Raw genomic sequence first — 12,143 nt, 5'->3', positions numbered from 1 at the left:
CTGAATGTCCTCGATGTATGGGATCGTCGTGCCCTTGTTGATGTGGTTGAACTCCTGGCTGAAGTTTGTCAGCAACACTTTCGTGCTTCCTCCGTGCAGTCGAGCGATCCCTCTTGCGACGCAAATTTCACGGTCGAGCAGTAGACTTTGGTCGCCTTCGATGACGCCTTCTACGTCAGCGGGTGTTTCGGTGCCGACCGAAATAACAATGCTGGAGCGAGGCGGGATGCTCACTTGATCTTCGAGCACACTCAAGGCGTGGTGACTACGAGGGCTCTCCGGCGGTATCGCTTGATCTTCCGACAGCGTTATTGACTTCGACTTCAGGTCGATGATTGCGCCGTGTTGGTTCAGGAAGTCCATGCAGAGAATGACGTCTCGTGAACACTGTTGCAGGATAACGAAGCTGGCAGGGTAAGTCCGGTCATGAATGGTAATTCTTGCCGTGCAGATTCCACTCGGCGTGATGAGGTGTTCTCCAGCGGTCCGAATTAACGGGCCTTCCCATGCAGTCTTAACTTTCTTCAATTGGGCTGCGATGGGTCCACTCATGACGGAGTAATCGGCTCCTGTGTCTACTAACGCGGTGACTGCGTGGCCGTCGAGAAGCACGTCGAGGTCGGTGGTTCTTCGTCTTGCGTTACAGTTAGGCCTTGGCGTCGGATCACGGCTGTGTCGCGTTGACCTGTGGTTGGTACGTGGCGTCGTCAGGTGGTCTTTCGTCAGCGTGTTCTTTCCTGCCAGACTTCGTCGGGACGGCGGCGTGTCGTCGTTGTTATGGCGTGGAGATAGTTTTTTCGGCGTCTTCGTCGGCGGCGGAGGATCTTCGTCAGTTCGACGAACAGCAACCGCACCTCCATCGGTTGCTGCTTTTAGTTTTCCGGATATGGGCTGACGGACCGGCCTCGGGCTGGGCCAGTGTATGGTCGGCGCTGCGGCGACAGGTAGCGGCCTGGTGACGGCGAACGGGACGGTCGTCGAGGGCTCCACTTAGTAGCGGCGAGGTAGTCGGCGATGTCACGAGGGCGTTCACCTTCCCTCGGGCGCTGTGCGTTGACGGCGAAGCCTCGAAGTCCCATCTCCCGGTATGGGCATCGGCGATACACATGGCCGGCTTCTCCGCAGTGATAGCAGAGCGGGCGGTGGTCGGGGGCTCGCCAAATGTCCGTCTTCCTCGCGTAGGTACGCTAGGTGACGGGTGGGCGTGCTGGCGGCGGCGGCGGCGGACGACGGAACTGCGGCGTGACAGGGCCCTGGCGCGGTCGCGGCGGGGGACCTTGACGGCGTGCGACGGCGGCGTAGGTCATCGCTTCTGGCTGGGGCTGCGGTAATTGTGGTTGCAGCTCGGGAACTCCAAGCGATCGGTGCACCTCTTCTTTGACGATGTCGGCGATCGAAGCCACTTGGGGCTGCGACGAAGGCAGGACCTTGCGCAGTTCTTCACGCACAATGGCCCTGATGGTCTCCTGAAGGTCGCCGGAATCTAATCCTTGGATGGCGAACTCCAGCGTGAGCCCCTGGCGGTTATATTGCCGGGTGCGCATCTCCAGAGTTTTCTCGATCGTCGATGCCTCTGCCGAAAACTCAGCTACGGTCTTCGGCGGGTTACGAATAAGTCCTGCGAAAAGTTCTTGCTTGACGCCCCGCATTAGGAAGCGGACTTTTTTCTCTTCTGACATTTCCGGGTTGGCGTGCCGGAAAAGACGGGCCATCTCTTCCGTGAAGATCGCGATCGTCTCGTTTGGCAGCTGCACTCTGGTTTCTAGTAGTGCTTGGGCTCGCTCTTTTCGCACGACGCTTGTAAACGTTTGCAAGAAGCCGCTTCGGAACAGGTCCCACGTCGTTAAGGTGTTAACCAGGTCCTGGCGGCGTCTTCCAGTGCGAAATAGACATGCCGCAGCTTGTCGTCGCTGTCCCAACTGTTAAACGTAGCGACCCTCTCATACGTCTCTAGCCAGGTTTCCGGGTCCTCAAATGTTGATCCGCGGAACGTCGGAGGTTCCCTGGGCTGCTGCACGATGGGGGACGCTGGGGCTGCCATTGGGGTTGCCTTGTCCACAATCTTCTTGGTCTTCTCAGGTAGAAGTCCGTGCTCCGGGGGCAGCTGTTGAAGACGGCGGCTTGCTCGATGCTCCGGGACTACGTTGGTGTTCTCTTTGCGGTCCGGGCTTGGATCACGGCTTGTCGGGGGCGCCCGGTACATGAACGAAAAGCACCTCCACCAGATGTCACGTGGTGGTGACGTTCAAGAACACAGTAGAAATACTGTGAAGAACAAAACTAACTTTTATTGGGCGAACCTGTGCCCACAAAAACAGGCTACACTTATAGCACAACGATAGCGGCGAACACTGTCGGCGATCGTCGAAAATCTGATCAGCGGGTCAAGCGCGTCGGCTTTTATAGAGCAGTCGTCGAATGTTCCAGACTAATCGTTTCGACCCGCGTGCCTTCCACAAAGTTCTACACCATTCGCGTTACGTGATGACATCAGATAACACAAGGTTCGGCGACAAGAGACAGCCGGGTAGAAGCATCGATAACTTTCCAGAAACGTCGGATACATGCAGGCGCGTCCGTCGCTGTGCGATTACAGTTGTTAAGCGGCGAAACGTGGTCGCCCGATAAAGATAAGTACACGTGTCAATATGTGTGAGATATGAAAAGTGAAGTATGTTAGAAGTGTTCGTCGAATGCAGTTGGCTTCTCCGCACGCTTGATTCTGTCTTAATCTGCTTTTGACGTCTCTTTATGAGGAACACACAACAGCTTTGCGATCGTTAGGTTAGTGTTTCTCGCCCCGTGCACCTTCCGCAAAACTTACCAGAAAAATATGCTGTCTACGTATTTTGAATACTTCCATACACGTAGCTCATCTAGCATCGAACGACAAATTAAGGGCAGCGTACTGTGCAATGTGCTCCCGTTAATGGTGTTCCAAGACATTTGTGGAAAAAAAAAAGCTTGGATTGGAACCGTCTGCCCCCCACCCTACAATGCCTCCACTACTAAACTATGCATGTTTGAACCAGCCTACTGAAATTGAGATGAAACTAAAAAAAAAAACGTGTTCACGTTGGCACGAACACAATAACTTCAGAAGAAGTGCTACTCGTCTTTCAAGATATGCCCGAAACTGCGACAGCACGCATAGCTACTTCACGTCTTCGATCGCTACGGCCAAAAATTTTAAAAATGGGGGCCGTACCATTCATACGGTAGCGGATTAGCAACGAAGCTGTCGATCGCAGACCGAGCAACTATGGCCAAACTCCGCGTGCAGAAACATTATCTTGAATTTGGAATTTGTCCCGGTGAACCTCGAAGAAGGTGGCAGCTCACGCTTCTCCTCGTACTCGGCTTGTTCTTCGGCCGTGCGCACAATGCGTGGTATTCCCACTTTTCCCATTTTTGTTGAAGTTGCAGTTGTTGCAGTGGTGTACGTCTGCAATGCACAATCCGGTTCCTAAACACCGCGGCGCACATCTCCGCGTTTTCCCGCCACAACTGCCGCGCCGTTGTATTGAGAACAGGCGACAGCGGACGCAGCCGCCAGCAACGGCGGCCAGCGCGGGTGCACTCCCCTACTACAGTATCACCACTGCGCAGGTGCTGCACGCGGTGAAGTCACGTATCCTTTCTTCTGCGCCATATGATCGTTCGTTATGTTTGTTCATTTTACGGACGTTAGCCAGTCCAGATACTCCTCCTACGAAACCACGCATACGGCTCATTCATACATGTCCATCGGGTAAACAGCTTCGCTGTAAAAAATACCTTGAATGACTGCATATGCTGAGGTATCATGGTCAGTCATCGATGCGACCATCACAGGTTCTAGAAATTAGCAGCGTGAGCGATGCCTTGTTAAGAAGTGCACAGAGAGCAGGCGCGACCGGCCCCACGAACGAAGAATCGAGCGCCAGAACCGTCATCTGTTGAACCTATGGAGGAAAGAAAGTTGGAAGGAAAGGTTGAACCGGAAGCGCCGAAGCCCACAAGCCTTTGCGAGTTTACGCCTCACCTGTTGTAAAGGCGTGCACGGGCCCATTTTTACAATTGCTAGTAGGTACAGCGGGCAGGGCGTTTCTCGCGGCGTTCGACGTTTCTGCACAGGCGTGAGTAAGAGTGGGGCGTGAAACAGAAAATCTGGGGCTGTTTGCTCCTTGAATTCACATATGTGACTCCGCCTAGGCACTACGGAGGAGGTTTCTTAGCACGTGTTGTATGTGTTTGTTTGCGCTCCGCCTCTTGTTGCCCGCGTGGTGAGAGAGTGGGCACGGACGTCCCCTCGTTTGGTGATCGCTGTGTCTGAAGGGGCAAGGTTCTGTCTGGTGTTGTATAAGTCGCCGGTCGCTTTTTTCGTCGCGACGATAGATTGCATTTTTTACAAGCACTGCTCCAGGAAGGCACATGTAACCAGCAAACGGAGGCCTCAGGAGAGCACCTGAGGTTATAGTAAAGCAGGCGGCGCAGGATCTCCAGGGCACCCAAGAGGTAGCGGGGGGATCAAAGCTGGGAGCAGGGCGGCCCGTGGGTTGGGGCCGCAGAGGCCGAAGCGCGCCAGGGGGTGTTCGCATAAAAAAAATTGGCTGTCCACTGCCGGTCTTATACACTCCTGGCACGCGCAGGCCTCAGCGAGCCCCAACCCACGGACCAGTCTAGGCTCTAGCTTTGGTGTCCCCGTTGCCGCTTTGGTGTCCTGGAGGCGCCGCCAATAAAGCGAAATAATGACACGTTGTTTCAATTAGTAAAAAACAATTGAATAAATATAATTACGTTCAGCCGCCAACTTGCGACGCTCATTTCAGCACTACCGCGCCCCACGACTTCTGCCGGCACGCCTAGGGACAAACGCATACAACACGCGCTAAGAAACTCCTCCGTAGTACCTTTGCAGAGTCATACATTCACGGAGCAAAAGACCCCGCATTTTCAATCTCGCACCGCTCTTAATCGCGCATGCGCGCAAACGTCCGGTGTCTCCGTAAATGCCACGCCCCGCTGTACCTACTAGCAATTGTAAATACGCCGCACGGGTCGCTGTATTTTGAAAGCCATCTGCGACAGTGACAGAGTCCGCCGCGCGCTGTGTTTTCGCGGCTTGTTCGCGTTGGTGCGAGACGCAGCACGAAGGTCCATTGGGTCGCTGGTGCTGCCTAACTTTTTAAAGCGAAGCTTTCTTTGCCTCTTCCTTCGACTTTCCCAATGCTGCTGCTGCTGTCGCGCACACAGTCTCGGGGGATGGTTCATAGCATGTATATAAATGACAAGCGCGAGTAAGAGAGGAAAGGCGACGGGAGAAACTAGTTTTCACCCCACCGCGTCGAATGTGCACAATGCCCTCTGGAACTCCCTGGCCGTCGCCACATTAGCCGCTTGACAGCTGTTATTATCCGTGACTCCCCTCAGAAGCATTGCAGAAATTGCAGCGTGTCCCTTTCAACTAACCTGCGAGGCCACAGGGGACGCGGATAGAATTGTAGGGAGGAGAACAGGAGAAGAAGGAGAGGGAGGAGAAGAGGCAGTTCCCATATAAGAGAGGGGAGGAGGCGACGTGAGAAGGCAAGGAAACCCCACTACTATCGACAGCGGTTGCGGGGAAACAACATAACCTTAAAGTATAAACCCCATGCAAGCGATCTTGCGCACGACAGCGACAAGCGACGCGATGGAGATGGCTGTCGCGTTCGCTCGTCGCCTGCAAGTCGTACCCCATGCGAGCGATGACTTCGACCGACGTTGCCTTACTGTTGCCGGTATGAGGGCAGCAATATAGGTGCCAAAACTAGCGTGACGCATGCTTTATTAACTTAAGTTGATGTATTTTACTGTAAAAAGCAGCACAAAATATTTCTGAGAGTCTTGCAGTAGGTTTTTATCCTTGCACTATAAAAATTCAATCGTTTGCTCGTTCCGTGCCACAATCGGTAGTACTTCAGTGATGTACATGTACATCCAGTTCCGGCTTCGCGCTATTGGCTAGTCGCTCATAGCACTTCTGGGCGACGAGCGACGAATTCTAGATTTGCAGAACCGAGCGATCGCGCCACAAGACCGAGCGATCTGTTCAAGCGACGGCCCGATCCGTCGCTGGAAGCCGTCGCTCGTCGCTGTCGCGCACAAAATCGCGCTCATGGAGTTTAGCCTTAAGTTCCAAGGTACAATACAGTACGGTGCTGCTATTTGTGAAAAATACGCCATACAGATATTTCAAGTGGGCAATTTACGCAGGGCGTGCAGAGGCAGAGCAGCATTAATTAAAGCGTACCGCAGGGTTTAGGAGACACTACGGAAGCGGTCGACCGTCAAATCAACACTTCTGTGCCCGCCTCGTTAGCTTTGCTGCTATGGTAATACTAGAGGTCGTGAATTTGATCCCAAACGCGGCAGCCGCATTTCGACGGGGGCGAAATAGAAAACGCACGTGCACTTAGATTTTGGGACACGTTAAAAAAATATCACGGGGTCAAAATTAATCCGCAGTCCGCCACTACGGTTTGCCCCATAAATCTGAATGTGGTTTTGGCATGTACAGCCCCATAATCCAATTCTATTTTAATGCTTCTGCCACAATGCGATGTGCCATGTGAGGAAATGACAACGCTCAACCCTCTCAGAGGTTATAAAATATGGCGCACAACAACGCCTCAAGCGAACACCTATCCCTGTGTGTTCGATTAAACGCAGACAAACAGCAGTGGTGCACGCGAGGTAACGTTTAATATCAACTCACCACTCTCAGGTTAGCCTAAACGTTGAAGAAATGAAGCTTTAGCCGTCAACATCACCGTTAACATCGTCAATCAAAGCATCCAGCACGGAAAGCTTCGCTTACATCGATTCCCACAGTAATTGGGATCTGCATAATATTTCACTCCAGCGCTTTCACAGCGATCATCAGTTTCCGCGATCATCGAGTGATATGTGTGCTGTTTATTCCTGCGCGCGTGACGTCATGCTTTTTAATTTAGTTAGAATGCTTACAAGTTTATACGTTCGATAAAGTTACTATCATTACTTCGTATAGCTAACTGTCCACTAATTTGCCATCGCAATCGATGCTTCGCCTTGTGAAACTGCGACAGTTTTTTTTTCAATTTTGGGGGATTTTTTTCTTTCGAATAGAAAAAGACCAGACAAAAGTTCACTTGCCTAAACTGTTGGTATTGTTGGTCACTTTTCTAAGTGCTCCACTTTTGCATTCACCCTTTTGCCTTTAGCGCTGCCCGCCCGGTACCTCCAGGCCATGAACGACATGCGCGCTATCAGCGTGAAATATAGAATTCTCTGCAGGAAAGTAACGAGAGCAGCGTTTACAAGAAAGAAAACGTAAGCAAGGCGGATTATGATTATTGTTGTGGGACAAGATAAGCCTCAAAGGGTGCAAACATTTTTAGGAGGCCCGCCGCGGTTGCTTAGTAACTATGGTGTCGGGCTGCTAAGCCCAAGGTCAGGGGATCGAATCCCGGCTACGGCGGCCGCATTTCGATGGGGGCGAAATGCGAAAACACCCACGAACTTAGATTGAGATGCACGTTAAAGAACCTCAGGTGGTCCAAATTTCCTGAATCCCCCACTATGGCGTGCCTCATAATCAGCTCGTGCCTTTGGCACGTAAAACCTCGTAACTTTTTTTTTTAAGAGTGGGAAGTGTGGGTTTCGTGTGTTACAGAACAGGCTTTCCAGAACAACATATATTGTAAGTTCAAACTTGGTTCCACAACTACTCTAGAATGGTAAAACTCTGTGGAGGGCTAGGTGTGCATCAAACAGCAAGATTACAAAATAGCAAGAGGTTGAGGAACATTGAACAAGGCCTACAGAGCGTTATACACGATTTAAGGGGTATGAGGAGGGGAGGAGTGTCTGGGAGTATCTCTGTCTTCTTATAAACGAACCATGCAGTACAAAATCTATGCAAGCTCTGGGATAAATTTTATGCAATGTACATGTGAGGCATTTTCAAACCAGCAGTGGGCTTTTAATATTTTTAAGACTGTTGAGGATACAGAAGGAGGTTACGATAAGTTCATTTGAGCTAGTGCCCTCCCCAGTTTCTGATGTGTACGTCTTCCACATACTTTTCACGCCTAATGCCGTTGTCATGTTCGTGGATAAGATAGAGATACACGCCGTAACTGAAGTGCGAGTGACTCATGTCTGAGTGCAGTGACCGGTAGATAAGCAGGTAGATGCGACACAGATGACAGATACCAATGTTTGAGTTATCCTGAACATATATGTTGACGGAGAGCAAAAGAAAAAGCATGGTTGGAACTTGTGAGCTGAATCCAGGGAAGGGGTCGCCATACAATAGGCAAAGCGTTATTGCATTCAGCGAGGGTGTGCAACTTTGAAAGCTAGTTTAAAGAAGGCAATGTGTGGAGATGCACGACATTTTTTTATAAAGCACAGTGTAAGATGACTGTTCACCTGCATTTATATGCATATGAAGTGTTGCATGCACAGGTTTGATCTCAATGGCTCATCATAGAGGTTGCCTTACCTCGCGTCGCACAATTTTATGCGTTGTCATAAAAATACAATTTATTGCTTCAGAAATAATGTCTTGTTTCCATTGATGTGAACCATGATAATTTCACATGTTACAATTTCATTGTGCATTATAGCTGGCCGTGGTTAAGCACGCTGAATAGTGAGCCATTCTTTCTTATCAATGCAAATGGCAGCATGAAAAATAGCTGTTAAGGTCCCTGGTTTAACTAGTGTTTAAGCATAAAAATACCTATATGTAGTCTATTCTTGTCATTACTTTAAGTGGCTAGAAGTCGTATGACCAATCATGCTTTCTAGTAGGCATCTACACAATTATTTGTCCCCACAACTCATCGTATTCATCAATATTAGTCAATAAGCCAGCTTCAGCAGACTTGCTTAATTGAAAATTAGATGTGTTGCCACTAAAACCTGTTACAAGATTGAAATTCCAGCATTTATATGCGAGTCCCATTACCATGAATCGTTGTCCGAGCAATAGAAGCACATCAAATTATAATACCATATATTTCAAGATATGCACTTCTTAAGCAAACGGAACAATTGCAATTTGAGTATAAATCCTTGATTGTGACTGCCTGGTTATCTAATCCACCCAGACCACTAAGTGACTTGAGTGCACCAGGCTGCATTTCACTGTGCCTTTAGAACTTAAACAGAAAGAACATTTAACGTATTTGATGATGTGTTTACAAACTATCATTCTCATTAACAAGTAAGCATTATTGATGAGTAATACTGGCAGCTACATGATTATACTCAAAGCTCAGTACGTGTCATTTTCATCTAACTAAGCGATTCTCATGCATGTCAAATAGTTGCCGCGATGTGCAGATGTAAGACGGCAACTGGGTTGCTCTGAGATAAGTAAACAACCCTGCTCAGCAGTACGACAAGTTCAGCAGCGTTCAGTGGCAACTGGGTTTTCACATCTAGCAGTGGTAGTATTCTACTCCTGTTTGGCCTACAAATGCTGTAAAGTCAACCACAAAAGTTACGGACCACGGAATCTCGGAAAACGTTCAATTTCAGAGTAGCTAGCCTCTAAAAAAGTCAGTAGAACAGAACATCACAATGTTGTTCACATATAAGTGCAGAGGCTGTAAATTTGGATGCTAGGCTGCATTGTGAGGCTGCGCAGATATACAGCTTTTTCTCAGGTTTTGTGTTCTGTAAAATGTTGTGGTTTACTGTACATCTCCACCTTATGCAGACATGTGTAAATTGGCAGGAACCCACTCACTAGTTGCTTAACTCACTAAGTTAATTGCAGCTATTTCCCGGTACTCTCCAAATGAGACTGCTCCTGTGCCAAGAGAATTCTCTGGATCCTAGCTTGAAGCTCTCAGTTCGATCACGACCATTCTAAAGAGGCTGGACCATCCTGTGTCAGCTGTGATTGAGAGTCATGTTTACAGTACATATGCAGCCTATGCTTTCTGCACAGGGATGGCCACTGTAGCGCTGCTTGTGACAATTGGAGTCATGAGGAAACCTACGACCATACCCAACTGCGGCTCTCCACTGTGCCTTACTTCGACGGTCACTCTTGGCCAGAACAGAAAACTGTACAACTCCAATCTCACCATCACATCAGGAGGCCAAGCTTTTTTTCCTTCAGCTGACCTTTGACAATGTGTTTTTTTTCTTCCTTTACATTTATGACCCTTAGTGCCCACAACCTCGGTGCAAGGCAGCAAATTGGACATTTGGTTAGCCTGTCTGTCATTCAGTGATGGGAGCTTAACATTCAGAAGCTACCCAGGGATGAAAGGCGCCGTAGCGGAAGCTTTCGGTCAGCTGTACCTATTGCTCTGCAAATAAGTTCTGCATTTGCGGAGTGCAGTTGTGGCCAGTAGTCAAACCGCAATCTCAACATATTTACACGTGCGTTTATTTGCGATTGTGTATCGCTCCTGCAAAATCGTCCTGTTACCACCCATCGGTTGTCACGCGTCGGTGATATCAGATTACGCATATGGCTCGAACACTCGCTGTTTCTAAACAAACGCGTCCTTCTGTCATCAAGTTATGCGTACGCTGATATTGTTCCGTGGAGGCAGACACAACAGGACAGCGTATTGACAATGTATTTACAAGGCGACCAAGCGCTGCACCATATGGTTGAGAGCGTGAGCCAGCTCTTCTAGAGGAATAGTACCGTGACATGATCCCCGGCTGCTGAAGCACCGTCACGGTGCTTGCTGTGGTGTAGGCTAGCGGTAAAGTTTAAGATGGGATACGTGAACAACGTCTGTAGGCGGCGAAACAGAAGGAGAGGAAGACTCGAGCTGGGAAATCTCGTAAGTGACGTCTGTTACTCGTACACGTCTTAAGACACGGTAGGCTCAGGAGTACCCGGAAAGCAATTTTTCAGAGAGGCCAACACGCCGAGTCGGAATCCATACAAGCACAAGGGCACCCGGGGTATAGATAATGTCGCGATGACGGGAGACATGGCAGTCATGGTACGACGGGATTCATAGCGGTGCCTCTGGTGGTCTTGCGATATGATAAGGCGATGGCGAGCAATCTGATGTGCCTCGTCAGCTCTGGAAATGGCATCGCGGGAGTATACTAAGCGGGCAAATGGACGGCAGCGGTGATGATATTGTCAAAAGGTATACCGTTAGGTCGCGGCCAAACGATATAAACATTGAAAACCAGCGCTATCGTGACGGGAGGAATTGTAGGCAAATGTAACGAAGGGCAATTCAACGTGGCAATGTTGATGCTCATAAGAGACATACATAGAAAGCACGTTAATTAGCGTCCGGTTGAATCGTTCAGTCAAGCCGTTGGTTTGCGGGTGGTAAGCCTTCGCAAATTTGTGTTTTGCCGCGCAGGAGCTAAGTAGGTCATAGGTAACTCTGGAGAAAAGGTAACAACCACGGTCGGTGAGGAGTTGACAAGGGGTTCCATGATGTAAGATGACATCATGTAGCAGGAAATCAGCGACGTCCATAGCACAACTGGTAGGGAGAGCGCATATGTATATATACGCACTTGCGCATCGGGTGGTGTTGTCCGTACAGTAACGGCAATCCATTTCTTTCCAGATGCAGAGGCAAGGAAAGAACCGAGGAGGTCAACACCAACTCAGAAGAAGTGGTCAGATGGGACGTCAAGAAGCTGAAGGAGGCCAGCAGGAGACATAGGGCGACTTCTTTCGGCGCTGGCACGGTTCATATGCAGCCACGTAGCGACGCCGAACGCTGTCTTATAAGTTCGGGAAACTCCAAGGTGACCAGCGGTCGGGGCGTCGTGGAGCTGCCCAAGAACGCGCAAGCGCAGATGCACAGGAACGACAAGCAGCAGTTCGCGTCTGTCTGGGTGCACGTTGCCGCTATTACCAGCTTTAAGCACGATCGGGTGCTGCGGAATCCAGCTGTTGAATAAGCTCACGTAAGCTGGGATCACAGCGCTGTTCATCGAGGATGTGACTTAAAGCGGAGAGTGACAGTACACATGCAGGCGCGTCATCGGAGGCTTCAGCGAGATCCACGGGATTACAGGCGTCCCGGCGCAATCGTTCAGACTTATGAGAAATAGGGTAGGTGTATTCTTGGTGCCATAGTACCCAGCGACCAAGACCCCCAGCGGGATCCTGGCAAAGTGCCGGC

This window comes from Dermacentor andersoni, chromosome 9 (assembly GCF_023375885.2).
Source record: "Dermacentor andersoni chromosome 9, qqDerAnde1_hic_scaffold, whole genome shotgun sequence".
NCBI lineage: Eukaryota > Metazoa > Arthropoda > Arachnida > Ixodida > Ixodidae > Dermacentor > Dermacentor andersoni.
This window is presented reverse-complemented; position numbering follows the sequence as displayed.